The sequence below is a fragment of the Vulpes vulpes genome, chromosome 1 (assembly GCF_048418805.1).
Source record: "Vulpes vulpes isolate BD-2025 chromosome 1, VulVul3, whole genome shotgun sequence".
Classification (NCBI taxonomy): Eukaryota; Metazoa; Chordata; class Mammalia; order Carnivora; family Canidae; genus Vulpes; species Vulpes vulpes.
Window position 1 is genome coordinate 181,000,918 of NC_132780.1, and position 27,409 is coordinate 181,028,326.

Genomic DNA, 27,409 nt, shown 5'->3' on the forward strand with positions numbered 1-27,409 from the left:
AAAGTGAGATCTCTCAACTAGCAGTTCAACATCACTTGGAAACTTGTTAGAGTTGCAAATTCTTTAGCTCCATTCTAGGCCTAATGAGTCCAAAACTCTGGGGGTGGTATCCCAAATAAACTGAATTTTAACAAGCCTCCAGGTGATTCTGATATACCCTTATGTTTGAGAACCACTGCTTTATGCAGCATACAAGGTTGGCAAGAACTAATTCTGAGCTTACCTCAGTACAGTCTTCCTAAATTGTAAATCCATGGGAAATGCAAGCCAACACTTGGTCGCTTGATAAAATGGGTCTTTTGTTTCATTAGCCATCTTGAATTTCTCAAGCAAGCAAGATCTTTTGGAGGTCACATGAAGAAAATATTTATTCTTCAAAGACAGGATGTTATTTTGAAAATCTCCCTAAGAGAAGGTGTGACTCAGGAATACCAAAGTATATTTCATTCAGTCACTTTGGTAGTATTTGTGGTTTATTCCAGAATTAGATCTGGACCATTGTTTTCCATATATATATATTATATATTTTTCGTATATATATAATATATATATATTATATATATATATGAGAGAGAGAGAAACAGAGCACATGTGCACATAAGCAAGATATTACCACTATAAAGATGTATCCGCCTCTCCTAACCTCTGCATTCTGTTAATTATTCTAGTATAATAGCTATGGCATATGAAGCAGAATATCAGATTTTAAACACAATTCTAGTATTTAGGGATGTAGGTGGAGTACATTGAGCAGCCAATGGGATACTTGGAGAAATGTAGCTATATTTCTGATAGACACAAATTATACTGTAATCTAGTAGTAAGAACATTTAAAAAATCAGCAAAGTTTTTTACTCTGTAGGTAAAATATTTACTATTCTACTATTGATCAAATGTTACTGTTAATTGCCTTCTAACAGAGTATGTTATTTATAAATCTTGGTAAGGCAAAATATTTAATTTCTTTGGATCTCAATGTTCTCATCTATGATTTGGGGATAAATTTCTATCTAAATATGTATTTGCTAAAATTGGAGTAACCTTGAGCAAAAATTGAGATTTGAAAATGAACAGCACTTAATATGATGCCTGGCAAGTAATAACTAATCATTTGATATCAGCTATTGCTACTATTATTTTTATCTTATTATTTCATTATCAATTTCTGAAATCAGGAATATAAAATATATCATTGTGGTGATCATTTCGTATTATACATAATCATTATATTGTACATTTGGAATTAATATTTATATATTAATTATAACTCAAAAAGTTAATTAAAAATTAAATTTAAAAACTAAAAATATCCTATTGTATGATACTGAGTGTTGTAAAAATCCTTTTTAAATATGAGAGAATACACTTTCTATTTTAAAAAGAGACTCAGTAAAATTCATTTACAGGTTATAAAATAACTGTTGTGTTGAGCATTTCATCCCTAAATATATACTTGCTTTGTTTTTCATCTAAAGTTTTCCCGTTACATTCTGAAACAGAGCTAGGAATAGCAATAGTTAAAGGAATACCGCACAAAATAGTCATTTCTCAAGAGACACAATCCACACACCTACTGTACATTTTTGGAATGTGCTTTAAGTCACTCTTTGAAAGTAGTATAATAAAGTGCACATCAGGAATGGGAATGAGTCCATTCTCACCATCTGTTCTTAATTTTTTTTTTAGCTGAAAACTCTGTATTATTAAACCACTGTGTAAAATGTTAAAATGGTATTAGAAATCTGCGTTAAATCCAGAAGACTTCAGAGAACTTGAGGTTACTTGAACAAATATTGATAGATGCATTACAGTGATGGGTAAAATAAAGTTAGCCCCTTATTCTCAGGTAACCCTGAACTTTATTTTCTAAACTTCCCACAAATTTAAAGTTCTGGCAAGTATATTGTTAGCCAAATTAGATATATATGTAATTTCTATATAAACATGAACAGTGTTGTACCCTGCTTCCTTTACCCTTATTTTAACTAATAAGAATTTTAATATATTCTCTAGCTCCCAAATCACAAAATTTTAAGAGCTCACATAGTCCCATGACAGAACTTTTGTGACTTTCTGAAGACCTCACAATTTCAGACTGTTTTCCACACAATTGGTAAGTGATTCGACTTGATTTTCCCAAGGAATGTGGACATTTGTGGCATCCTTGACAACTCCCTGAAACGTCTATAAAAACTGCCTGAGTTAAGATTCATTCTTGGTATAGACAGGTTTCTGATGGGATTTGAAAAGATGCAGGGTGCCTGGGTGGCTCAACTAGCTGGGCTGCTGACTCTAGATTTTGGCTCAAGTCATGATCTCAGTGTCCTGGGTTTGAACCTCATGTTGGGCTCTGTGTTCTGTGGGAAGTTTGCTTGAGGATTCTCTCTCCCTCTGCCCCTCCCCCTGCTTGTGCTCTCTTTCTCTCTTTCTAAAATAAATAAATGATAAGAAAAGAAGAAAGAAAGAGAAAGAAAGAAAGAAAGAAAGAAAGAAAGAAAGAAAGAAAGAAAGAAAAAGAAAGAAAGAAAGAAAGAAAGAAAAAGCAAGCAAACAAGCAAAAGTCTTCTTCGCTCCAAAATATCTTCATCTGTATTCCTGCCAATGTCCTAGAAAGTCCCCCATCAATACTCTGTACTGGGATTAAAATGTAAATGTAGTGTTAGATATAGTTAACATTTATTCGGCACTTAAACTGAGGCAAGCATTGTAGTATGTTGGTTTACATAAATGTAAATCTTTCAGCATGAGAGAAGACTTGCACTATCTTTGCTCCAATCAAGGGTGTCAGATGGGCATTTGAGTATGTGGAGGATGCCCTGCTTATTTTCTTAGGAGATGAAAGCCTAGTTAATTAATTTATTCTTAAGATGTTCTTGGAAATGTCTCACACAACCTGATTGGGTGGCAACAGTCTGTCTCAAAAACTCTCCCTGGGAAGTTAGGCTAATTACTTGATCCCATTCTTTTATGAATTCATATCACATTGGTTCCTAGGGAATATTGATGTCTGAGCCCCCTTTTGACTGAGGTTATACTCCTTTCTAATTTATCTTGATTCATTTCCAATGGACAAAACTCTGAATAGTTTTCTGTTCGTAATCTCTTTCAATTTTCTGATGTGTCTCCTGAGCTGACCTGAATTTCTTCTGATACATTCACTGTTTTCACTATTTTTGCTTTGTACTGATGTTGCTGCTCTGCCACCACATTCCAGTCTGAGAAGAACCATTTATTCTTACACCGCTCTCCTCTCTAATCCTCAGAGTTTGGCTTGAAACTGTCTTAATTATCTGTGAGCATTTCTAAGGTCATCCTCCTTGACCATCCATCCACCATAAGACTTTCCTACTTACTGATTCCACTTCCATCCTGACACAATCCCCGCCCCCCTTTTGCCCTCTCACCACTTTATAGTCTGTGCATTTTTTACTTCTAGGCTGGAATCAAACACTGACGATACACATCCCTATGTTTATGGATATGGGACCTCCCCTTTCCTCTTAGTAGATTGCTTTTGGATGTGTGTGTGTGTGTGTGTGTGTGTGTGTGTGCATGTTCTCCATTCATCTGCAAGCCCCTCTCACAGTACAGGAAACATTGTCTTCTCTCCTACCTATCTCACACGCATCACATGATCCATTTGGTATTTTACCCTGCCTTAGTATCACTCCAGGGTAGGGCCAACAATAAAAGGTAAAATAATGAAAATAATAGTGACTAACACCATTGAGTTCTTACATGTGCAATGTATTTGCTTCTAGTGTTTTGCATTTATTATCATGTTTAATTAGTTTAATTCTCAGACAACTTTATGAAGTTGATAATATTATCACTATCCTAAGAAAACTAAAGAACAACTTGTGAGGCAAGATTAATATTGATCTGGGTAAAAACAATGGGATAGAAAGAGGAGAAATAACTCTGTGAAGCTGATCTTCTTTTTTTTTTATTTTTCTTATTTATGATAGTCACAGAGAGAGAGAGAGAGAGAGAGAGAGGCAGAGACATAGGCAGAGGGAGAAGCAGGCTCCATGCACCAGGAGCCCAACGTGGGATTCGATCCCGGGTCTCCAGGATCACACCCTGGGCCAAAGGCAGGCGCCAAACTGATGCGCCACCCAGGGATCCCGAAGCTGATCTTCTATTAACCTTCTGCTACTTCTTCTAGTAAGTATAGCTGATGTCTTCCCATCTTTACCTTTCTCCCTTCTCTCTTCTGCACTTTATCTGGAGAACATCCCATGCACTGACTCCCAGCCCTAGCACAGAAGAAATGCTCCGATATTCTCAGGATTATATTCCTCTCAAAAGTGGATAGGACTTATTTCTGTTGTTTATGTACCCAAATCTGCCATTAGCTCTTATTGAAGGATATTATTCTTGATTTTCATTTTTCATAGAGTATGATAAGGAGGAGAGAGGAAGCAGAATAAGGTTCTTTATTCTTTTGCCTTAATTGATTGCAATGACATTATAATAAAATCTTCAATATGTTGTATACTTAGTTTTGGAAGAGATTGAGGGGAGAAGGCAGGAAATTAATTATCTATTCTGTCATATCAGGTATGGTATAGAAACCTTTGTTGGGAAAATGGTTGCAAAAACAGTCTTGCCATGTAAACACTTAGATTTCTTTAAAAAAATAAAAAGAAAAGAAAAGAAAAACAATGAAGAGGGATAGAGAGCAAGAGAAGAGAGACACAGAGAGAGCAAGCACTGGAGAGAGGGGGGGAGAAATGATGTAAAAGTATTCAAGTTGGAAAATGATCACCAAGGAAGTCCACTAACAGGAGGTCCACTAGTCCCTCCGTGGCCAAACCACCTGAGCTAGTTCATGAAAACTGGGATGGATGACTCAGTCGGCTTGGCTGCAAAGATATTTAAAGGAAACTTATTCTAAATATCTTACTTTTCTTCTGTATGCTTTCCCTTCCCACAGACACGAAGGTGCACTAGTTGACTGGTTCCCACAGTATTATGATGCAATTTACTGGAGTGCATTAATATTCTGTAGGCAGAGGAGGTGAGCATTTACTAAGTCCTTACTCTGTATGCCCTTTACAAGGATATTTTATGTAATCAACATACCAACTCCTATAGAATAAGTGTTTTTGTCTCTCTTTTAAAGATTTTATTTATTCATGAGAGATACACAGAGAGAGGCAGAGACACAGGCAGAGGGAGAAGCAGGCTTCCCTCAGGGAACCTAACATGGGACTTGATCCCCAAACCTGAGGATCACACCCTGAGCCAAAGGCAGACACTCAACAACAGAGCCACCCAGGCATCCCTGTCCTTCTTTTAATGATGAGGAAACTTAGAAAGTTTACGTAATTTGTCTTGGGTTATACTTAGGGTACAATGTCTCCAGATCTTCTTTTATTTGAAAACCTTTGCTGTTTTTGACTATACCAGTAGCTTGTTCGCTCGTCCGATCGCTCTCTCTCTCTTTTGGTCATCACAACCCAGTTGTGAATACTAGAATTTTTGACAGTACACTTGAATCAAGTGATTAAAAGACTCAAAAGGACACTAAACAGGTTAGCAATAATTACAATGCAATCACTACCACAGCATAACAATGTCTCACAGTATCTATAAAAAACCCATGGTTCTTTAGCACAGGCCACTGTTGGAGCTGGACTGTTTACTGCCCATTTAAACAAGCGTGGTTATATGCTCGCCAGGGAGCCTTCTCACATGTCACGCTTAATCTGAGTTTATTCTCCGTTACCCGCTTAACGCTAAACTGTGCTTAAAACTCGTACCTAGGGATCCCTGGGTGGCGCAGCGGTTTGGCGCCTGCCTTTGGCCCAGGGCACGATCCTGGAGACCCGGGATCGAATCCCACATCAGGCTCCCGGTGCATGGAGCCTGCTTCTCCCTCCGCCTGTGTCTCTGCCTCTCTCTCTCTCTCTGTGACTATCATAAATAAATAAAAAAAAAAAAAAAAGAAAAAAAAGAAACATAATCTTCCAAAGTCTAGGTAGCCAAAAAAAAAAAAAAAAAAAAAAAAAAAAAAAAAACTCGTATGTAGAGCATCTTGTACCAGCTCTGAACCATAATAAAGGACTCTCATCTCAGTGTTCACTCTATAGACATTGTTGTTTAACATTATGTATATTCTGTTTTAACAAAAATTAGATAGTATACGTGGACCAAAATATATCAGTGCATTAGAACCTCAAAGTACCAATCATTCTAGTGGGAGACATAAATGAAGGTGAGGTGTGAATTCCCATGAGATGAGAGAGGTCATAGAAGACATGACAGAAGCAGTACTTTGGATCTAGACCATGAAGAAAAAGTAGGCTTTTATCAAATGAGGAAGGGAGGAAAGGCATTCCATTTAAAGGAGCAGCATGATAAAGGGCCTGAATAGCCAAGCCCAGGCATTGTTTGGAATTGCTGAGTGGATTATATTGGGTGGAACAAAAAGTTAAAGTGAGAAAATAGCAGGATAAGAGACTGAAAGCAAAGGTATCAGAGAGATCATAAAGATGGTGATAATAAAACTTTTTTTTTTTTAAGATTTTATTTATTCATGAGAGACACAGAGAGAGAGGCAGAGACACAGGCAGGGGAAGAAGCAGGCTCCATGCAGGGAGCCCGATGTGGGACTCGATGCCAGGACTCCGGGATCACTCCCTGAGTCAGAGGCAGAGGCTTAACCACTGAGCGCCAGGATAAAACTTTTTGGATAGAATACTTTGAGAATGAAAGGAGGTGCTATAAACAATGACACCAAAACAACAAATATAAGCTGGGCCTTTCCTGAACAAAACAAGATAAATAGTCATCTAGGACATAAAGAGCCTTGAATGTTATGCTAAGAAAGTAATTGAGAATTTAGTCACAGACACATTTTTAAGAAAGATTATTCTGGCAGTAGAGTCAAAAGAAGTATCAGCAAAGAATTGGGAATGACATAGCCATTAAAAGGTAAGGTCAGTGAACCAGGTTGAGTACTAGGGACTTCATTTCTCTCAATCTCTGCCTGAAGTTTCACATGCTTCAAGGAGCCTTCCTTGAGCTCATTGATGGATTCTCTTTTTTTAAACATTTTATTTATTTATTTATTTATTTATTTATTTATTTATTTATTTATGATAGAGACACAAAGAGAGGCAGAGACACAGGCAGAGGGAGAAGCAGGCTCCATGCAGGGAGCCCGACGTGGGACTCGATCCCTGGACTCCAGGATCAGGCCCTGGGCCAAAGGCAGACGCTAAACCACTGAGCCACCTAAGGATCCCCTCATTGCTGGATTCTTTGAAGAGGCCAGCCACTCCCTAGAACTGTCTTCTTCACTCAAATTATAAACCAAATGGAGAAAAAAAAAAGAGATAATAAGCAGATGTAGCTAAAATATCACCTTTCTTACTGATAAAGTCTGTGTTGAAGAATGTGGCTTCTATCTGTAGGCATGCATGCTTCCTAATACCAAATTCCAAACCATAGGCAGCTCTGGGATGAGGCAAGATGCCTCTGCTTCCTGGAGTAGCACCTAATCTTGGCAGTGCTGGCCAGTCATTCCCAAAAGAGAAAAAGGGAAATGTTAAATTCAAGTTTTTCAATGAGAAAAGGCATTGTAGTTCTCTGGATTAAAGAGAATTAAAGAGGCAGAGAGAGGTTAGGGGTATTCCATTGATTTTTATCTACACTCACATGAAAGGAAATATTATATTTAGGTGGGGGTGAAAAAAAATCTGTTACCTCCTAACATGCTTTATCTTGAAAAATTCTTTCTGGACTCATTATTTGCCATATAATGTCCATTCAGTTTATTAGATATTGTTATTAATATGTATTTATATATTCACTACATTCTTCTATAGTGATTTCTACCACATTTTTACACACTTGTTTATATGTGTATGTGTTATCCCCAAATACAGTAAAGTCTCTTGCCTGGTCTCCACTGAACACAGCTGCTGGATTAACAGGCACTCAGCTATCCCTTTGTAAATGATGCTACCTGCTGCCCAAAACACAGTGAACACTTGTAACCATACTCCAGTATTCACTGTGCACTTCTGTTTCACCAGATACTCATATGCTTAACAAAAGTCAGATGAATTTGTTTTCAGATCTGTTTATAATAGTTTAAATAAAATTTTAATTATGTAAAGTAATTAAATACTATAAAATAACAAAATATAAGTATGACAAGAGTTGGACCTATGAAAACTAAGTCAAATTCTTTGAAAAGGCTCAGTATGTAGTCATCAAAGAAAACTATCCTAAAATTTACATAAGTAAATCCCTAATAACAGAGTAGACAAAGGAAAAAATCTAGAAGGATTTTGTACACATAAATCTTCAGAGTAGTCTTAAACTCTCACTTTAAGGAAACAAAGTCTAGAAATTATAAATAATATATTATGGTCCAATTACTAGACCTATGTTTTTTTAAAGTTCTTACATCAAAAGATTGGCGAATGGGTGGTCATTTATAGATTTAAAGTTAACATAGAAAAAAAAATAAAGTTAACATAGAATCTTTAACCTATATATTATCATTATTTATAATCCTGACGGAACTGTATTTCACTACTACACATGGAGGCTCATTGACAGCAGGGATTATGTTAAATAATCTTTTGTATTCTCACTAAGGTACTTTTATTGTTTTAATTATTGTTGCTAGAGGTGGCAGTGATGGTGATGGTGGTGGTGGCAGGCATTAATAACAGACTAGATTTGAAGAATAGGAAGGCATCTTGGAGACTGCATCATTTAATGCACTAATAGCAGATGAGTAAACTAATATTCCCAAAGGATTTGATCATTGTCACACACATAGTTAACAGCTGATGTTTAATAAAGGATGAAGGTTGGATAGTTTTGTCTTCAGTTGGTTTTAGAATTCAAATATGCTCAGAAATGTTATTAAAAATAAAATTTTTCTTTTATTTCTTCTTCCTTTCTTTCATATGAATCTAAATGCTCATGCTTTCTGCTATTCTGAACTCTCTTAGCCCTTCATATAGTTCATAGTGCTCACTCTCACCATGATGAGAATTCTCCAACATTTCTTGCTCAATTATCACAAGGAATTAACTTTAAAAGATAATATTCTGGCAAAATGCATGCTTACCTCTGAAAGAAAAAGATACCTTTCACCAAACAGAAAAACACAAGACACTTATGTGGGCCTTAAGTGCACATGTGTGTTTACATGGGATATTTTGTGTTAATTCACTATATTTACTTGAGGAGAAAAAAGTCATGCACCATAGATGTCGCTTTAGAGAAGAGAAGAATTACCTTTAGAGAAGAGAAGGATGAGAACCTGTGATACATGACCAAGTACCGGTTGGAGTACAGTCATGAGTCTGCTCTGCCTTAAATAATGCACAGATGAGAATGAATGTAGAAGAAAGATACAGCCTTGTGTCCCAGTGATTAGAGAATCTTTTCAAGTTAAATCTGAAGACCTAGATACATCTGAATGTTGCTGTAATATGAGAACAAAATGCTATTGTATTCAATTACTTCCTGTAAAAAACACTTTATTAAGGTATGATTTTCTCAAAATTGTTCTTCAGTAGCTCCTTTAAAGGAAAAGTAGAGAGCTGTTTAATACCTAGGAGAAGAGTAAAAATAGAAATGTGAAATTTTCTACATGGGAAGTGTGTTTATATAAGCCATTTAAAAACTTATACATCAGTAATAAATATTGGAATTAGATAAGTCAAAGTACCAAAATAATTATATTTGAATGGAACTGTCAGTGAGTTTTCTTCCTTCTGTTTTCTACATTTTTTGTTTTGTTTCATACTAGATTTGTATTTTAGAAGTATATAAATATTTTTTTATTATCCTGGGTGGAAAACAACTGCCAACTTAGGCTTTTTCCCCACATGAGAATAGAGCACTCTGGCAAACGTTATAGCTTTTGCTTGTCAGAATAACTTTTGACATTAAGGACTAAGATTACCAGTATTTTTGTTTGTTGCCTATTATATTCCTCTATTCATTCAGATATTGTACTCTGTTCCAAGTTTTGGGGGAACTCATAAATGGTGTTTCTGGTCATTCTGTCACTAACCAACCTTGTGGACACATAACTCATGGTCTCAGTTGTTCATTTATAAAATGATGTAAGTAGACTAGCGTACATAAGATCCATTCCAATGCCAATATTATATTATTATAATATTATTATATTCTTGGGCAATGGCTACTATGGATTTGCAAGTAGTACCAGCATATTTCTTTAGAATATTCCTCTCAGATGATGATTAATTTTCAATTTTAACATCTCCAGTGAGGGGAAACTTTGAATTTCCCCATAACATATATTGAGTGTTCAAATTATCATAATATTGTTAATGAAAAGCTTTGTAATTTAAAAATATTCCTCCTTACTTTGAACTTCAGAAATATAATCACCCATATTTACATTGTGATACTCATTTCTGTTCCCTGGGCTGTGAAATTAGTTGACTATTTCTAACTATAATATGTTTAAAATATTTGGAAACTATTGTTAATTTTCTTCCCTGCAATTCTCTTACCTGATATATATATATATTTTAGAGTATACTCATTCAGCTACACTTCCTTGGGTACTTACTGGCTAGGCTTATATTGTCTGCTTTAAACTATATCACATAGAATGGGGGGAAAAAATCCAGAAATATTTTCATCCTTGTGAAAATGTAGGAGATACTCATAGTGAATATCTCTGGTAGACACCAATTGAGGTCTTTTCCAGCCTCTGACCACAACTCTTTTCCTAGTTTTGTACAGGGCCAAAGATGATTTATTCAAGGCAGATGAGGCCTCAGTCAGATCCTCTTTCTTGGGAATTTGAAACCTCCCAGAATGTTAGGAATCACTGGACTAAAAGACTTTATTAGTAAAACCATGGGGAAAGGTTTCCAGATTTCTGTAGTTCAGTTTTGAGAACTTCTCAGTTTTCTTCTCTTCTTCAGCACTCTTTCTGGTTTTATATTGTACCTCTACGCCCTGCCTTTAATTCTACCCCTCTTTTTCTTTTGATTGAAGATCAAGCCTTAAGAAGTATGCCATATCGAGATCCACAGAAAGGCAGGTTGAGGGAAAGACAAAGCATCAGAGGAGATGGGGAAAGGGAGGTGCTCTATCACAGAAGGCAGTAGAGGAAAATTTCAAGTAGGAAAAAGAGGCTATCAATGGAGACATTGTTAAGGAAATGTGAAAAACTAGGGAAAGTGTCCTGATTTTGGCAATTAGTAGATCACTGTGCAACTTTGAAAATGGAGTTTGAAGGAAAAAAGAGCTTTGTTGTAAAAAAATTAAAGAGTAACATGAGTAGAGATAAATAGCATTTTTGAGATGTTTGACATACAATAAATATAATTTAACTTGATGAGTTAACAAGTCACAATGGGGTTCCTCATTTGAGTTGCAGATATAAAATCATGTTTGAGGACATTGAAGAGTGAACAAGTAAAAATGAATATTTCTTAAGAAATAGGAGATCACGGAATTAATAATTCAACAATAAACTTTCCTTGGAAAAGGAGAAGTGAATAAGAAGTAAGGGCTGATGGAGGCTACCTGTTATTTTGAAGTGATGAAGCAGGTGGACATGGAAGCTACTATAAGAGTATATTATTACCTCCATTAGGACACAGGACCTACTACATAATTTGAGTGGCCAAGAGAAAAATAAAAATGAAGAGCCCATGGTTCAAAAATTAGTAATTTCAGGATAATAATAGCAGAGCTTTAAGCCAAGCTATTTAAGAGTGGAAGCCTAAAGTATAAATGAGCTTAATATTATTGCAAACAAATAACATAACTATACTGAAGGGATGGAGAAAAAAAGGAACTAAAATAAGTAACTTTGATAAACAATATTTTGATTATATCATCTAAGAACACAGACAAAAATAAATTTCATATATAATAACTATCATATTTCAGTAGGAGAGTGGGTGAGTAATTGATTGAGCAAATAAGTGGATACTATGAGTAATAAGTGCCAGATTTCTTATTGTGAAGTAAAGAAGTTGTAAATCAGTAAAGATAGGAGGCTACACATTGTTGGAGTGGAATTAAAAATATCCTCATAAATTCATTATTTCTAATATAGACAGATATGTACATACATACAGATAAAAATCAATGTGTGTATATTAATATATATTTATAAATATATACATATATATATGTATATGTAATCTTAAAAAAAAGAGAGAAGAGGAGAGAAGAGACCAAGATCTGGGCACGAGGCATGTTGATTGCTAGTTGGTTTTTTATTGCTTCCAGGCCCTTTCAGTAAACAAAATTCTGAAAAAAAAAAAAAAAATATATATATATATATATATATATATATATATATATATTTGGTAATTTGGTATATATATATATATTTATCTACTAAAAGATAGACAAAACTATCAGTAGACAAAACTCTGAAATCTATCAATCTATCTATCATCTATCTATCTATCTATCTATCTATCTATCTATCTATCTATCTACTAAAAGGGCCTGGAAGCAATAAAAAACCAACTAGTAATCAACATGCCCAGTGCCTAGATCTTGGTCTCTTCTCTTCTTTTCTCTTCTTTTCTCTTCTTTTCTTTTCTCTTCTTTTCTCTTCTTTTCTCTTCTTTTCTCTTCTTTTCTCTTCTTTTCTCTTCTTTTCTCTTCTCTTCTCTTCTCTTCTCTTCTCTTCTCTTCTCTTCTCTCTTCTCTCTTCTCTCTTCTCTCCTCTCTCCTCTCTTCTCTCTCCTCTTCTCTTCTTTCTCTTCTCTTCTCTTCTCTTCTCTTCTCTTCTCTTCTCTTCTCTTCTCTTCTTTCTTCTCTTCTCTCTCTCTCCTCTTCCCTTCTCTTTTCTCTCTCCTTTTTAAAAGAATTTATTTATTCATGAGAGACACAAAGAGAGAGGCAGAGACATAGGCAGAGGGAGAAGCAGGCTCCTCATGGGAGCCTGAGGCGGGATTTGATCCCAGGACCCCAGGATCACGACCTGAGCCAAAAGCAGATGCTCAACCACTGAGCCATCCAGGCATCCCTGGATCTTGGTTTCTTAATGCTACTCTCCAACAGACAGAGTCATTCCCTTTGAGAAATAGCAGATTCTAGGGCAGGGAAAGTCCATGATAAGACAAGAATCTAGTATCTTGTGATACTAGAAAGTAAAGGAATGTTCAAAAAATTATTGAGGTAGGTTTCAATGGCCAAAATCTGGTACAATTTGAGCAAGAAAATAAACAGCAATAGTAATGGATTATAAAACATAAAAGAAAACAAATATATTTGAATCCATACTGATGTATATGAATATATATTATAAATAAATATAAATACATATCTGAATAAATAAATAAAATTATTCTTATACATATATCTGAAAAATAATTAAATGAGAAGTGATAGCCCTTCCTTATAGTAAAACTCAAATGAATAATTGTAGAGGAATCAATGGATAAAGAAAATTGCCATTTGATAAACACTGAAATTATGATTGTTTTAAGCAAGAATTATCAAAGAATGCTAAAATTAATAGGTGAAAGTATGATGAGAAATAGAGTATTTACATAATTCTCAAGTATCTTCTCATTAGATACTTAAGAAATTCAAAGGGAAAAAATATTAGTTTTATTGCAGAACGACCTATCAGATCCCATCTCAGTGAACAGAGTTAATGTCGCTAGTAATGGGACATATCAATAACTTGAGGTTCCTGATATTATGCAGTAAGAAGGACACAACATTACTTCTGTGACATACTTGCCAAAAATGCATACTCGGAACTATCAGAACACCTGAAATTGCGGGGTACTCTATGAGATAATTGGCCAGTACTCTTCAAAAGATTCAAAGTAATAAATGATAAAAACTGAAGAATTGTTCCAGACTAAAGCAGTCCAAGAAAACATGATATTTAAATGCAATATGTGGTCCTGATTGAATCCTGGACCAGAAAAAAGACATTAATAGGACAATTGATGAATTTTCAGCGAGGTCTCTAGATTAATACTAGTATTACATCATTGTTAATTTGCTATCTTTGAAAATTTAGTTGTGCTGTAAAGGATGTTAACATTTGGAGAAGATGAGTGAAAGATACAAAATATTTGTACTGAATTTAAAATGTTTTTGTAGATCTGGAGTAATCTAAAAACAAAAAGTGAAAAAAATTGACTAATGACACAGGACATGTCTTTTTCCTGATACACTGATAATGTAAAAAAAGAAGTAGACTACAAATGAGTATGTACATTGCAGTGTGTGTGAATATTTTAGTGATATATGTAATACATTTTAGAAACAACATACACTAAAATATTGAAAACAATTACCTCTGAGAGGTTAGATAATTAATATTTTTTTCTTTTCTCTTCTTTTGTTTCCTCTTTTTCTCTTTTTCTTCTTTTCCCCCTTTTTCTTTCTCTTTTCCTTCCATCTTTTCTTTCTTCCATCTTTTTCTCTTTTTCCCCTTTTTCTTTCTTGTTTCCTTCCATCCCTTCCTCCTTTTTTCCCTTTCATCTCTCTTTTCTCTTACTCCCTTCCTCCTTTCTTACTCCCTTCCTTTGATCCTTTCCTTTTTTCTGCCTTTCTCTTGACTCTTCTGTACTTTCCAAATTTTCTACAATTTGTATATGTTGTTTGGAATCAAAAGAAATCATACGATAATTTTACAACACGTTGCACAAGAAAAATTGAAATCTTCTATTTTTATTTTAGTATCTGAGAATAGAGATTATCAAAATAATTTTATTTGGGACCCCTGGGTGGCTCAGTGGTTTAGCGTCTACCTTTGGCCCAGAGTGCGATCCTGGAGTCCTGGGATGGAGTCCTGCATCAGGCTCCCGGCATGGAGCCTGCTTCTCCCTCCTCCTGTGTCTCTGCCTCTCTCTCTCTCTCTCTCTCTCTCTCTCTCTGTCTATAATAAATAAATAGATAAATCTTAAAAAATTATTTTATTTGTGATTATTTTCTTTTTTATTGTCTTTATCTTAATTAAGCCACAAGTGGCTATTATGAATCCTTGGACCAAAGCCAGGTAAAAATGGCCCTGTGATGAATGTTTCCTCTAACTTCTCTTTATAGACTATCCTAATGGTCTCTGTTTCTCTTCTTATAGTATTACTAAAATAATTAAATTCAAGTGGAACAACATACACCCATAATGGCCACATATTAAGGAATTCCTTTTCAGCCTTGAAAAAAGTCCAAGTGTTAGCTCTTCATGTATAGATATTTATGAAATAACTAAAACCTTAATATGTACTTAGGTAAAAAAAATACATAGGTAGGTTTCTATTATTATAGATTATCCAAGAACTCCATGGTCTTATATGTGTTTGCTTTAGATTTTGAGTATAGTTCTTAAAGTGTAGTAATTCTTGAAAACCCAGAATGGAGCCAACTTGCTTGATTTTAAATCACAACTCCAAAACTCTGTATCTGTGTGACCTTAAACAAGTTACCTAAACTGTCGGTGCCTCAGTTTCTCATATGTAAGATGTACTAATGATATGAGCACTCTCTTAGGGTCATTTTAGAAGGAGATGAATGATTAAATGTATCCCTGGCACATGATAGGTATCCAGTTAAGTGTGACCTAATATAATTTCTACTATACAAACTGAGCTCCTGTTCAGAGTGACCTTCAAATGATAAACTCCATCCTTACATTAATCAAAGAAAGGTTTGCTATAATTTCTACCTATCTTTCTACATTAGAATGAGAATTAACCACACATAAAATATCTTCTCTCTAAAGCTGTCTTGGCATATTTAACATACCTTACCTTTAAAAACTAAATGCCTGATATTATTTAGAACTTATAGTTGAGATAGATTTTTTTCCATAAATTACCTATTTCAGTTTAAACTTCACACTTTGTTACATCCTAAATAATAGAGTCCCCAGTCTGTAAGAGTGCTAATTACCTGAAAGAGTTCTGTACATTCAAACTCCAAGTTGCAGTTAATTAACTTAATTAATTTTTCATCATAATTTGATCCCTAAAGTCCCATTTTGGTTGTAATTTCTTGTAGTGTTCCGAGCTAACCAGCGAAGCACACAAGATATAGCATAATATTCCAGCTGTGACTTATATCCTGTATAACAAGAGACAACCAAACAAAATTTATAGCTAATAGACACTAAGTTACATGAAAAGTAGAAAAAAAAAAGATGGAGAAGTGGGCTAGCTGATGCTGTGGATAAGTAAAAAGGAAGAGGCACCTCAGGAAAAGGGGAGAAGGTAGAAGAATTCATTAAAGAAGGAATCAATAAGGGAATAGAAAATATATGGGATTAAAAGAAAACAAAACAAACAACAACAACAAAAAAAACAAACCAAGTCAGGAGAAGGTAGAGAGAAATAGTTCTCAGTCAATAGGGCTAAAAAATGAGGGGAGATAGAGCATGGTTTCTAAGACAGCTTATGTGAAGGGGGAGCAATGAGGGAAATGTTCCTTTGAAAACATGGAAATACTAACTCAAAAATATCTTAAATATCTGACCTAAAATCAATTAAAAGTGAATCCACATTTGCTTTAAATCAATCACAACATCAGAGCAAAAGTAGTAGGTCAAGGCTGATAAGTAGGTGATTGAGCGATTGGGATTCTAGAAGGTCCTTCAGGGGCTGGAGAAGTGGGCTCTATAGTTTATTACGACATGAAAGAATATGCAACGTGATCTCACATTGTACAAGGAAAAGACTTCTAGGAAGCTCAGCACTCGTCTCTCCATCCTCTCTTCTGAAAAGCATTAAGGAACTTTCTTGTCTCTATCTCTTGAGGGAAAATGTCACCGAAGAGAAATCGAAATCCCAAGTCTATCTTATGTGTACATGGCAAATATTCAACATAAAAATTGGTCTGAGATCAATGAAGTCCTTGAAACATCCAGAATAAACAAGCCAGAACATCTGTGAAGTGACATTTCCTCAACAACTTTAGGGCCTACACTAGAAAATAATAAAAAATAGATAAATATAATTGAAACTAACAAAAATTACTAATGCATAGCAAATTATTAATGCATAGCATTACTAATGAGAATTGGCAGATATAATGGAGAAGAATGACCAAACTTGACATCATAACATTTAAAATAAGAACATTAAGAATGATTAAAGAGATTTTTTCTTAAATATTTATTTATTCATAAGAGACAGAGAGAGAGAGAGAGAGAGACATAGACAGAGGAAGAAGCAGGCTCCTCATAGGGAGCCTGATGCGGTCCTCGATCCCAGATCCCAGGATCATGCCCTGAGCCGAAGACAGATGCTCAACAACTGACCCACCCAGGCGTCCCGATTAAAGAGATTTTTTAAAAAGCAATAAAACTCTAAGAAAATAACAGCAAAATAAAGGGGCCTGAATTCAGAGCCCTAAAGTCCGGGGATTGACTGAGCTTATCAATAAGTAGTTGAATAACTGGTGTTTAATTTCTGTGGACTTTAATTTTCTCATGAAAATATTGGTCTATCTGTCTCATCGTGTTTGTATAAGGATTGACTGAGAAAATGCATGCAGAATTCCCAGAAAATTAGAAGTACTCAATAAATATCAATGTTTTTCTTACTGTTTATTAAGGAGTAAGTTAGAATTGAAGCTTGGTCAACTCTTTATTTGCCAATCTAAGTATCAAAATATATTTGATGGACATAAAATTTTGAAACATCAGTTTCCTTCTTAGGAAGATTGTAAGAAATTAGTATAGAATAAGGAACCTATCAAGATACGAAGTTAACTTACGACAGCTACATACTAAATATTCTATGTAATTTCTACCTTTCTATGCAGTATCTTCTTCAGGGAGGTGTAAAATATAGTCTAATGCTTCCCTTAAGTATGGCCTACCCTTAGAGGAGAGGGTGCAAGGACAGCAACATCTTTTTCCAGATATAGCTTAGAATTATTTTTGTCAAATTTGAAATATATCCTTTTGGGATATTGGTTAGAATTTCATTGTATTTACCGAAAGTTCTTGGAAAATGGATACTTTTATAATTCTCTTATTCAACCAGAAATCTGGTGTTTCTCTCCTTCTATTTATCTTTAATTTGTTTTTTGTTCCCTAGTGAAGTTTTGTGATATTCTTCTTAAACATTTCTTTTACAATTAATTCCTTGGGGGTCATGGGAGTCTCCTGGGACCTCTGGAACTGCCTAGGAACTGCAGGAGCTGGCAGGACGGGAGTGAACTGGGACTCTGGGTCTTTGGAAGCTTGACAAGACCTCTGTGCCACATATGTTGGGGGGGACAGGAGCCACTTGAGGGTATAGAAGCTGGCAGGTGCCAGTGTGATCAGTGGCCTGGGATGTGGGAGCCTGTAGGGGGCTACCTATGGCCAAGGCATCCATCTGGTGCGGGGCAAGCCAGCTCTGGGGTCCATGGTGAAGTCAAGTGCTCATTTCTCTCTCCTCCCACAGGGAGAGTGTCCTTATGTGGATGGGCTGCCCAGTCTAGGAGGAAGGCTGATGAATGTAGTGTGGATTTATGTTTCCTACACTCTGCAGTCCATCTTTTTGTATTTCAATGCTTCACCCAGGTGCTGGAATCCCTCACCTGGAACCCTTTGCCTGGAATCTTCTCTGTCATCCTCTTCACACTTTTCTTCTAGGACTATTATGAATTCAATAAAAAATGTCAATATTTAGTGAAAGCTACTATGTTTTAAGTATTTTTCTAGGTATTATGTGATGTCAGCCTTGGATTCATGTTGAATATTATTTTATCCTCAGTATATCATAACTTATCTCTCATTTTATCTCTGAGAGATTATCTACTTAGTTCTTCATGCTATTCTGGATTATTTTGCCACAGTCATCTTTTTCCTACCCCTCCTGTATTTTCATCTCTTTCTGCTTTTTTTCTGCAAAGATCTTTAATTTAGAGCTAAAATTTTAATTTATGGAAGCACAATTTGATCTCTTCTAAATCTACAAATTTTTTTCTATACCACCTTGTAGGTTCCTCATGAGATATTATAGATATTTAGTTTTAATACATATCAGATTTAACTCTTACATGACCTGTTAAGGCTAAAATGTTAACATCATTGTTGATTCATCTTTTTTGTTCACCAACATCTGATGCTTGACCTCTGTCTTCCATGTGATATCTGGAATCTGTCCACTTTATACCACTTCCACTGAGATAAGTGAGGTACAAACCTCCATCAAGTATGCCTGGATTATTGCATCAGTCTCCTAACTAGTCTCTTTGCTTCTAAGCTTGTTCACTGTCCCCAGTGTATTCTGAACCTCAGCCAGAGTGGATGCTTTAAAGGGTAAGTCAGATTATGTTTGTTTCTGAGTTTAAAATTTCTATCTACTCTCCATCTTTCTCAATATAAAAACCAAAATCCTTTCTTTTTTTTAAGTCTCTTAAAATTTCTTTTTATTTATATTTTTAGTTAGATTTTCTTATTTTTATTTATTTTTTAATTTAAAATCAATTAACAGATAGTGTAATATTAGTGTCAGAGGTAGAGTTTAGTGATTCATCAGTTGCATATGACACCCAGCTCCTTATCAGATGTTTGTAGAGAGCCAGTGCTGTAGGCTTTGCAGCAGGGAGCTTTCCTCTGCATTAAAGAGGGAACCTTTAATTAAAGATAGAAGAAGAGGGGACCTATATTAAAGAGAGAACCTTTTTGTATTTTTCATGGCAGCCATTACTTTACAGAGGCAGTTGCATGAATACACTGTGAGCCATTGTTTTGGGATCCAGACACACAAGGCAAGAGTACTTGGGCACTTACTGAGACTCTGATGGGGTCACATTTTGCTGTATTACTCTCCTAATATCCAATTTGGCCTTCCACCTGTTGCTGCAAGGAGTTCTTTTGAGATATCTTCACTTATTTTTCCAAACAAGCAATCTTTTGTACTGAGTCTCCTTATATAGAGAATTTTCTTGAAGTTCCTGGTATGCAACTGTTTTTCTTCCATGTTTGTAATACTAATACAGAATTTTCCCCGTATATACTGAATATTTAGATAGTAATTTTAATATGATTTGAGAAATAAGTTAGATATATGTGTTTGATTTACTATTTAATTAGGAAATCCACATTATATACTTAGCATTAGATTCTTAAGGGGACTATCATTGACCATTTTAGCCAAAGAAGGTCCTTTCTTTTAATTTTCAGGCATTGCATCTACTATTTCCCCTCAGAACACTTAAACAATTTTAAGTTATTTAGTTGCTTGTTGGCTCATTCTTTTATCTCTCTCTTTCATTTTGAAAGTTCCTCATGGTTAGAAATGCTATCTCTTTTGCTTATTGTATCTCTACTGCCTGACATAGTGCCTGAAAGTCAATAGGAATTTAAAACATATACATTTCCAGAATAAAGGAATAATTATAATTTTAGACAAAATCCCAGGCATATGAGATGAGTGAGGTAGAACCTATTTAGTCTATGCCAGATCAGGCCACAGACCTTCACAACTTTTACTCTTAAATGTGCCTATTTTGTGGTATTCATTTCTTAAAGGAATAAAGAGAAATATGAAAATACAAGGAAATACATCTAACTTTAACTTGTCAGGAACAGCTAAAGGAGCAAGTGTTATTAAATCTGGCAAAATAGTAAGCTTTACGAAATAAATATATGCACCATTATACAAATATAACAATAAAACTGATTGTATTTTCTTTAACATTATTAAAGACACAGCAAGAAGAACTGGCATTTACCTGTATAGAAAAAAATAAAAGCTGAACTACAACAAATAACTTCACAGTTAGATCATTAATGACAGGAAAAATTGCCAAAGGGCATTACAGAATATTCTTTTTTTTTTTTTTTTCCAATATCCTCTGGAAAAGAAGTACCAGTTAGGTGTTACAGATTCAGCCTTTATAAACTCAAGCCATCTTTTAAAATTTCTTTCAGATGTAGAAATAAACCAGAGTAAAATATTTTAGACATATTTTTGACACAAGCTAAATGTAAGCCTAGAATAATTTGCTAAATGTCACAAGAGAGGGAAAAAAAATTAGTCAGAATAAATAGCTGCCTTTAAGCTTAACTAGTATTTTCTTGTATCTGTGCTTTAAAAATCACCCCTGTTAGCTAGCAGAACATGTTAAATCAAAAGGATTTAGCATTGTGGTTAATGTCTTGTTCTTTATGATCTGCACGGGCCTAGATATTGCAGCACATATTTTACATATGTAATTCTGCTTTGGGACCTACTTTAAAACCAACGTACAATATGCTGAATTAATAATGCTTATAAATGTAATATATATGGGGAGAGTTTGAAAAACTCTTGATGAAAGGTGATATATATTTATGAGGTGCCAGATGTTTGCCTTTAAAAGTAATTTTTACTAACCCACACTATTGAGATTGGTATTGAAGTGGTCTCTTTGTGGTAGTATATTATTTAAAATATGTTCTGTGAGACCTAGGCACAATGGGGTGAATAAAAGAATAAGTACCTGTCTAAATTTTATGTATATTTTAAAATTAGGCCATTGGGGTACATTTTTAATGCAGGTGCTGTGGATTAGACAGAAAACAATAAAAAGAGTTATATATTTCATATACAACTGCAGGTGGTGAAAATATACATATTATTGTTATTTTAATATTTTCTTGCCTTTTTTATTATGGAGGTAATCATGATATCATATGCTTATATATCATATTTCTTCCAAGGTGTTCAAACACGTTATGGTCATTAATTATTTTACATTTCATAACTTCCCTAGAGGGTAACAGGGACAAATATTATTGCCCCATTTTACAGATGAGGTAACTGATTACCAAATGGCCACTCTCCAAATGTCTCCAGAATATTTTCAAGCAATTTGCCAGGGAGTTTTTCCTCTGGCCTTTCACACTATGTGTCCACTGGGCTGTTTCTGTTGCTGTTGACAGTCAGGAACATCACTCTGGTACTGCCCCTGCTGCTATGACTAGAACATTGAGGAAAGTGTTCATTTCTTCCCAAACACAAGTCAGAGTCCACACAGCATATTGTAATGAAAGCTTACCAATCATTTGGGAAACTAAAAGGTGTATGTTAACACACACACACACACACACACACACACACACACACCAAAAAAAAAAAAAAAAAAACAACAAAACTGAGTACTTTCAACAACTGCCCAGGTCCGGATCCGTCATAAATCTCCTTTATTGGCCTGCTTCCTCTCCTACTTTTAACCCTTTTCCTTGTGGCCAGGGCAATTTATCTCTTACCACATCTCACATCTGACCCACTCTTGGCTCCACTAAAAGCAGAATGAGTTTTCTTCCCTTAATCTAAAATCCCCTTCCTGAGGTCCCAGGACTAACTTTTTCCCAGGATGGAAATCTCCATTTTTCTTAAAGGAAACTCCATCCTCTTCTACAGAAGTACGTTTCATCTTATGGCCATAATAACACCAAATTTACAAAGTAGTCAAATTTATTATGTCTGGTTTCTTTCCCTTGAATAAAATCGTGTGTGTGACAAAAACAGCCTGGCCAGATGTGCCTGTACCTAACTATTTCTCCTCATGAGGGAGTTAGTATATACTGGTGTTCAGTCTCACTCAAGTCCTCTTTCTGTGATGTATGATCCTGGGGTGGATTGTGGTAACGCACACAGTTCAGAAGATCCTAAAGTTCTAAGGCCCATCAATACCCTGGCACCTTGTTTGAGTCTCATGTATCAGACATTGTGTTCTTCACTCAATTATTGATTTATTTAATGCTTGTCTGTGTGAGTGTGATGGTAGCAGAACCCTGCCATTAAGACAAAGTAGACAGCGTCTCTGCCTTCAGTCATCTTATAGTTTAGGTAAAGCAAAATACAGGCAATTGCCAACATTTCTCCTTTATAAAAATGTATTCCACTTTTCACCTACAGATCAGCCCTTTTCTACTGGACACCAACTGGAGGGACTGTAAATCACAGGTACTCTAATATGGAATGGACATCACTGGTTCTCTTCATCTCCGCCTCCCTCTATTTCTCTGGAAACACAGAAAGTCAGGCTTCTAGAAGTCTCTTTACTCATGTGATAATTCATAGCATCATTCATAGCCCACTTGCTCCAACTAATCCAGAGAAATAACAATAAGAGTTTGGGTAGCTAGAAGATCTGAATGGCTCAGTGGTTGAGCATCTGCCTTCGTCTGGGGTGGTGATCCCAGGGTCCTGGGATCAAGTCCTGCATCAGGCTCCCATCAGGGAGCCTGCTTCTCCCTGTCTATGTCTCTGCCTCTCCCTTTGTGTCTCTCATGAATAAATAAATAAAATTAAAAAAAAAAAGATTTTGGGCAGCTAAAGCATCTGCAGATTTTTCTAAAGCAAGATAAATATTTTTCTGAAGGTCAGCCTCAAACATAAACCTAAAATTAACAATAACTAAAGATTATGTATAACTGTAGGCTGGGTTCCTTTTTTGGAAATTCTTAGGAAATACTTGATGGGAAAGGGTTTTCAAATACCATTATCTTTTCACCTTACAAATATGACATTTCATTTGTGCACATAGATTACAAACATATTTATTTTAAAATTTGAAATGTTAGGGAATTCCATAATTTATTATGACAATTATGAATTAGCTTTAGAGAAACTTGAAAATGGAATTTCCTGAGTTTGTTCAATACTCAGAGATTAAAATTAAATAGAAAGTATGATTTATTTTGAAATCTTATCATGGAAATCATCTTTTTTCTCATATTTGTTAGTTTGATCTTTAAAGACTTTATTCATTTATTTGAGAGAGAGCAAGAATGAGAGAGATCATAGAGGGAGAGGGGGAAGCAAACTCCCCACTGAGCAGGGAGTCTGATGTGGGGCTCGCCCAGGACTGTGGATCATGACCTTAGCTGAAAGCAGGTGCCTAACTGACTGAGCCACCCAGTTTCCCCTTCCCTTATGTTTGTGACTCAATTAGAATAGTTTGCTTTTTTATTCTTTTTACATGATTTCATGGAATCTTAAGAGTTGGAAGGTACCTTAGAAGTCTTTTCATTTTAACTCCCAATGAACACTGAAATCCCTTTACCCTCATAATAGATAGGTTTTACTCTTTATTTGAACCCATAAAAAGTGGAAAATTCACTCTTTTTGAGGAAGTTTATTTCACTGTTGGACGGGCTTATTGGCTGTCAGGAATTCTCCATTATTCCTAAAATTCTTCCCTGTTTATTGTCTACATATTGGCTTGTTTATTGCTATGTCTTTAAATATTTGAAATGCAAAATAATGTGCCTTCCACTGCCCCTTCTCTTTTCCAGGCTGAAACACTTACTTTATGGCAAGAGAAGGACAAGTTATTTCAAGCCTAGGGAAACACCTTATGCATTAAGCTAACAGCTTTGGCTAGAGCATGGAATTCATGAGGAATTGTAAAAAAAAAAAAAAATAGACAAGTTAGAAATGAAGACTGAAGTCTTACTGTAAATAACTGTAGGCAAGAAAGTCTTTGATGTTTTCATGAGGCATTGTAGTGATAACATCAGAGATCTGCTTCAGGAAGATTGATCAGATCATCACTAATCACCTAGAGCATGAACTTTTGGTCAGTTCTTCCCTCCATAGGTTAGCTTTTCTGCATTCCAGCTCTTGTGTCATCCCCTTTCCTTGAGTGTGGGCTAGATTCTAATCAATAGGAAATGGTGAAAGTGCGGGGATGTCACTTTATGATTACTTTATGACTTCCATTGTAATATTGGCTCTCTGTATTGCCCGGTTTCATAAAACAATCTGGCACTTTACAAAGGCCCATGTGAAAGAATGGAGAGTTTCCTCTGGTCAACCACCAGTGAGAAACTGAGGCTCTCAGTCTAACAGCTCACAAAGAACTGAATCCTGCCAACAACCATGTGAACTTATAAGTGGATCTTGCTCTAGTTAAGCCTTGAGATGACTCCATCCTGGCTGACTCATGGATTGCAGCCCAGAAGAGATCCTGGAACAGACGACTCAGCTTAGCCATGCTTGGATTCCTGACTTGAGAAACTTAGGTAATAAGTGTGCATTGTTTTGAACACCTAACTTTTTATAGTAAGTTATTACATGGCAATGGATAACTAATACAGGGCACGTGTGTAATATTTTGAAAGCGTAATACTAATGCGCCGAGCAAGTGTAAGCTGAGTAAGCTGCCAAACCTTAACCCAATGCATACATTTTGAGAATGCAAATGTTATGAACAAGAGTATATTTATACCCAAATGACGGGGGATTACAAATATTCAGATTATGATTGGTTGGTTCTGGTGCGTGTGCATTCAGAGAGTTCATTCATGTTCGACAATAAAACACAGAACTGTATTATCTGGACTGAGGTATTGCTGACAGTAAAAAATATATATATTCTTGTGTCCCTAAAGAGTGCACTTTATACATTTTTATAAGCAATTTTGGAGATGCAAAGCATGTGCACGGCTAAAATGTTCAAGTTTTTTTTGTTTGTTTGTTTTTGTTTTTTTTTACTGGCAGAAGACCAGCCAAATGAAGGCTTTATATGGAACCTCAGAAATTAAAATACGGGTTAGCCCTATGTTTTAATGTGTTCTTGCTACCATTTTTGTCAAGTGAAAAATCCATTCCAAATACTTGAACTTATAGAGCAGATCTTTGGCACTGTAGCCAAAAGCATAAAAACTAAACAAGTCCTAAAACACAAACAAAATGAAGTGCTGCCAAATCAAATCAGACTACTTTATTTCATTCTGCCAACTCCAAAAATTGAGACCTTCCTTATTGTGAAAATAACCCTTAATGAGTTTTTCTATGACACTGCATTTTGTTAAAGAAATATTGACTAGCTAGTGTCATCAGGTTTCCTCATTGAGAGGACTAAAGTGCTGAGGGAAGAATATCTGAGGACAATTCCTTTGAGATGCAGAGAAGTAACAAGGCAAGAAGAATTGCAGGGCCAACATCCAGGGAGAGATAGACACTCTAAGAGATAGAAACCCAATATTTGGGGCTGCTCTTCTCCTAATCTTAGAGGCACCTATAAATTCTATTAGAAACAGACTGAGCAGAACTTTTGATAGATTATCGATACCAAGGAGCAGAAATTCTGATCTATGCTGGCCAAATGAGAAAAGTCCTATCATTTGAATTAGAATCTCCAAAGGGCTACACTGCAGAAGAAAAGGTAATTCAGAAATAAGAAATAAATATCCTCACCTTAATGGGGACTGAAGCCCAAATTTGAACCATCTGAATCTCAGTAACTGGATTAAGGTGACAAATAATCTCAATGCCTCCGATTTACCTAAATCAAACATAAACCCTCAGAGAGGTTCACTTCTGAGTAAGGTGAAACATTTCAACACAGATCAAAAATAATTACAAAGTAGAAAATCTGGAAAAATTACAAAATCATTGATTTAAAGGCACCAGAGTATTCCAGAAGCCACAAAGACTGAAAAGAGTAGAATTCTGGCCAAGATGTAAATTTATGGAAGAGAGCTAAGGATTTTCTGCTTTCTTTGCAAGCATTTGTTGGTTTTAGGTTTGAGACCAAAGCAGAGAGTTTCCCCATGCATAGGGCTGCTACTAGAGAGAAAGAATGACCAGCAGAGATTTGAGGAGAAGGAGGTCGCATGAGCCTGGTTTGACATAATTAGTTAGAGGTTTCAGGGAGCTCAAACACAGCTGGTCTCCTCCCAAAGCATGTCCTGAACCTTAATGCTGCACAGAACCAGAGACCAAGGAACTAAGACCAAAGATTAAATGCCCCAAAGACAAGGGAGTACAGTGAATTTTTGAATTAGATTATTAATTATTGAAAATATGTCAATTTTTCCTAAACTTCTTTAAGGATTCAGTGCAATCCCAACCAGAATCCTAGAGAGAATTTATTTTTAGGGAAAATTGGTAAACTGATATCAAAGCTTAAGATCTATTAAAAAGCTATGGTAATTAAGACAGTAGGTATTGGCATAGGGACAGAAGTTGCAGCCAATGAAATGAAGGGTCCAGAAACATATTACCTGATTTATGACACAGGTAACACCACAATGCCAAGGACCAAAGACATTCTTTTTAATAACTTCTCTTGTGTCAACAGTACATCTATATGGCAAAAAAATGAAATTGGACACTTACCTCCCAATTACATGAAAATCAATTCCTGGTGGCTTATAGATATAAATATAAAAAATGAAGCAATGCATTTTCTAAAAAATAATATAGGGGGAATCATCTTGACCTTGAGAAAGGGAAAAACTTTATAATCATTGTAAAAGTGCCAATCATAAAGCATAGGCTGAAAAATCAGATTAAAATAAAAACCATTATGTTTATCAGAAGACACCATTTGAAGAATAAAAATGCAAGCCCCCCAAAGTGGATGAAATTATTTTAATTACATATAACTGAGAGAAAATTTTTATCTGGAATTTATAAAGGACTACTAAAATCAGTAAGAGAAAAGGACAAATCCACAGAGTAAT

At 35.4% G+C, this 27,409-nt stretch overlaps 2 long non-coding RNA genes across 2 annotated transcripts in view; both read left to right on the forward strand.

Annotated features, from left to right (window-relative positions):
* Nucleotides 1-2,107, forward strand: part of LOC112923127 (uncharacterized) — a 46,905-nt gene extending 44,798 nt beyond the window's left edge. The window contains exon 4 of the long non-coding RNA XR_003235613.2: nt 2,014-2,107. This is a non-coding gene — a long non-coding RNA (uncharacterized lncRNA). The remainder of the gene's footprint in view (nt 1-2,013) is intronic.
* Nucleotides 2,108-4,000: 1,893 nt separating this feature from the next.
* LOC112923128 (uncharacterized) lies at nt 4,001-25,489 on the forward strand. Its single transcript, XR_003235614.2, has 3 exons — nt 4,001-4,167; nt 22,851-22,898; nt 24,233-25,489. It is a non-coding gene; the product is annotated as an uncharacterized lncRNA (long non-coding RNA).
* The last annotated feature ends 1,920 nt before the right edge of the window (nt 25,490-27,409 follow it).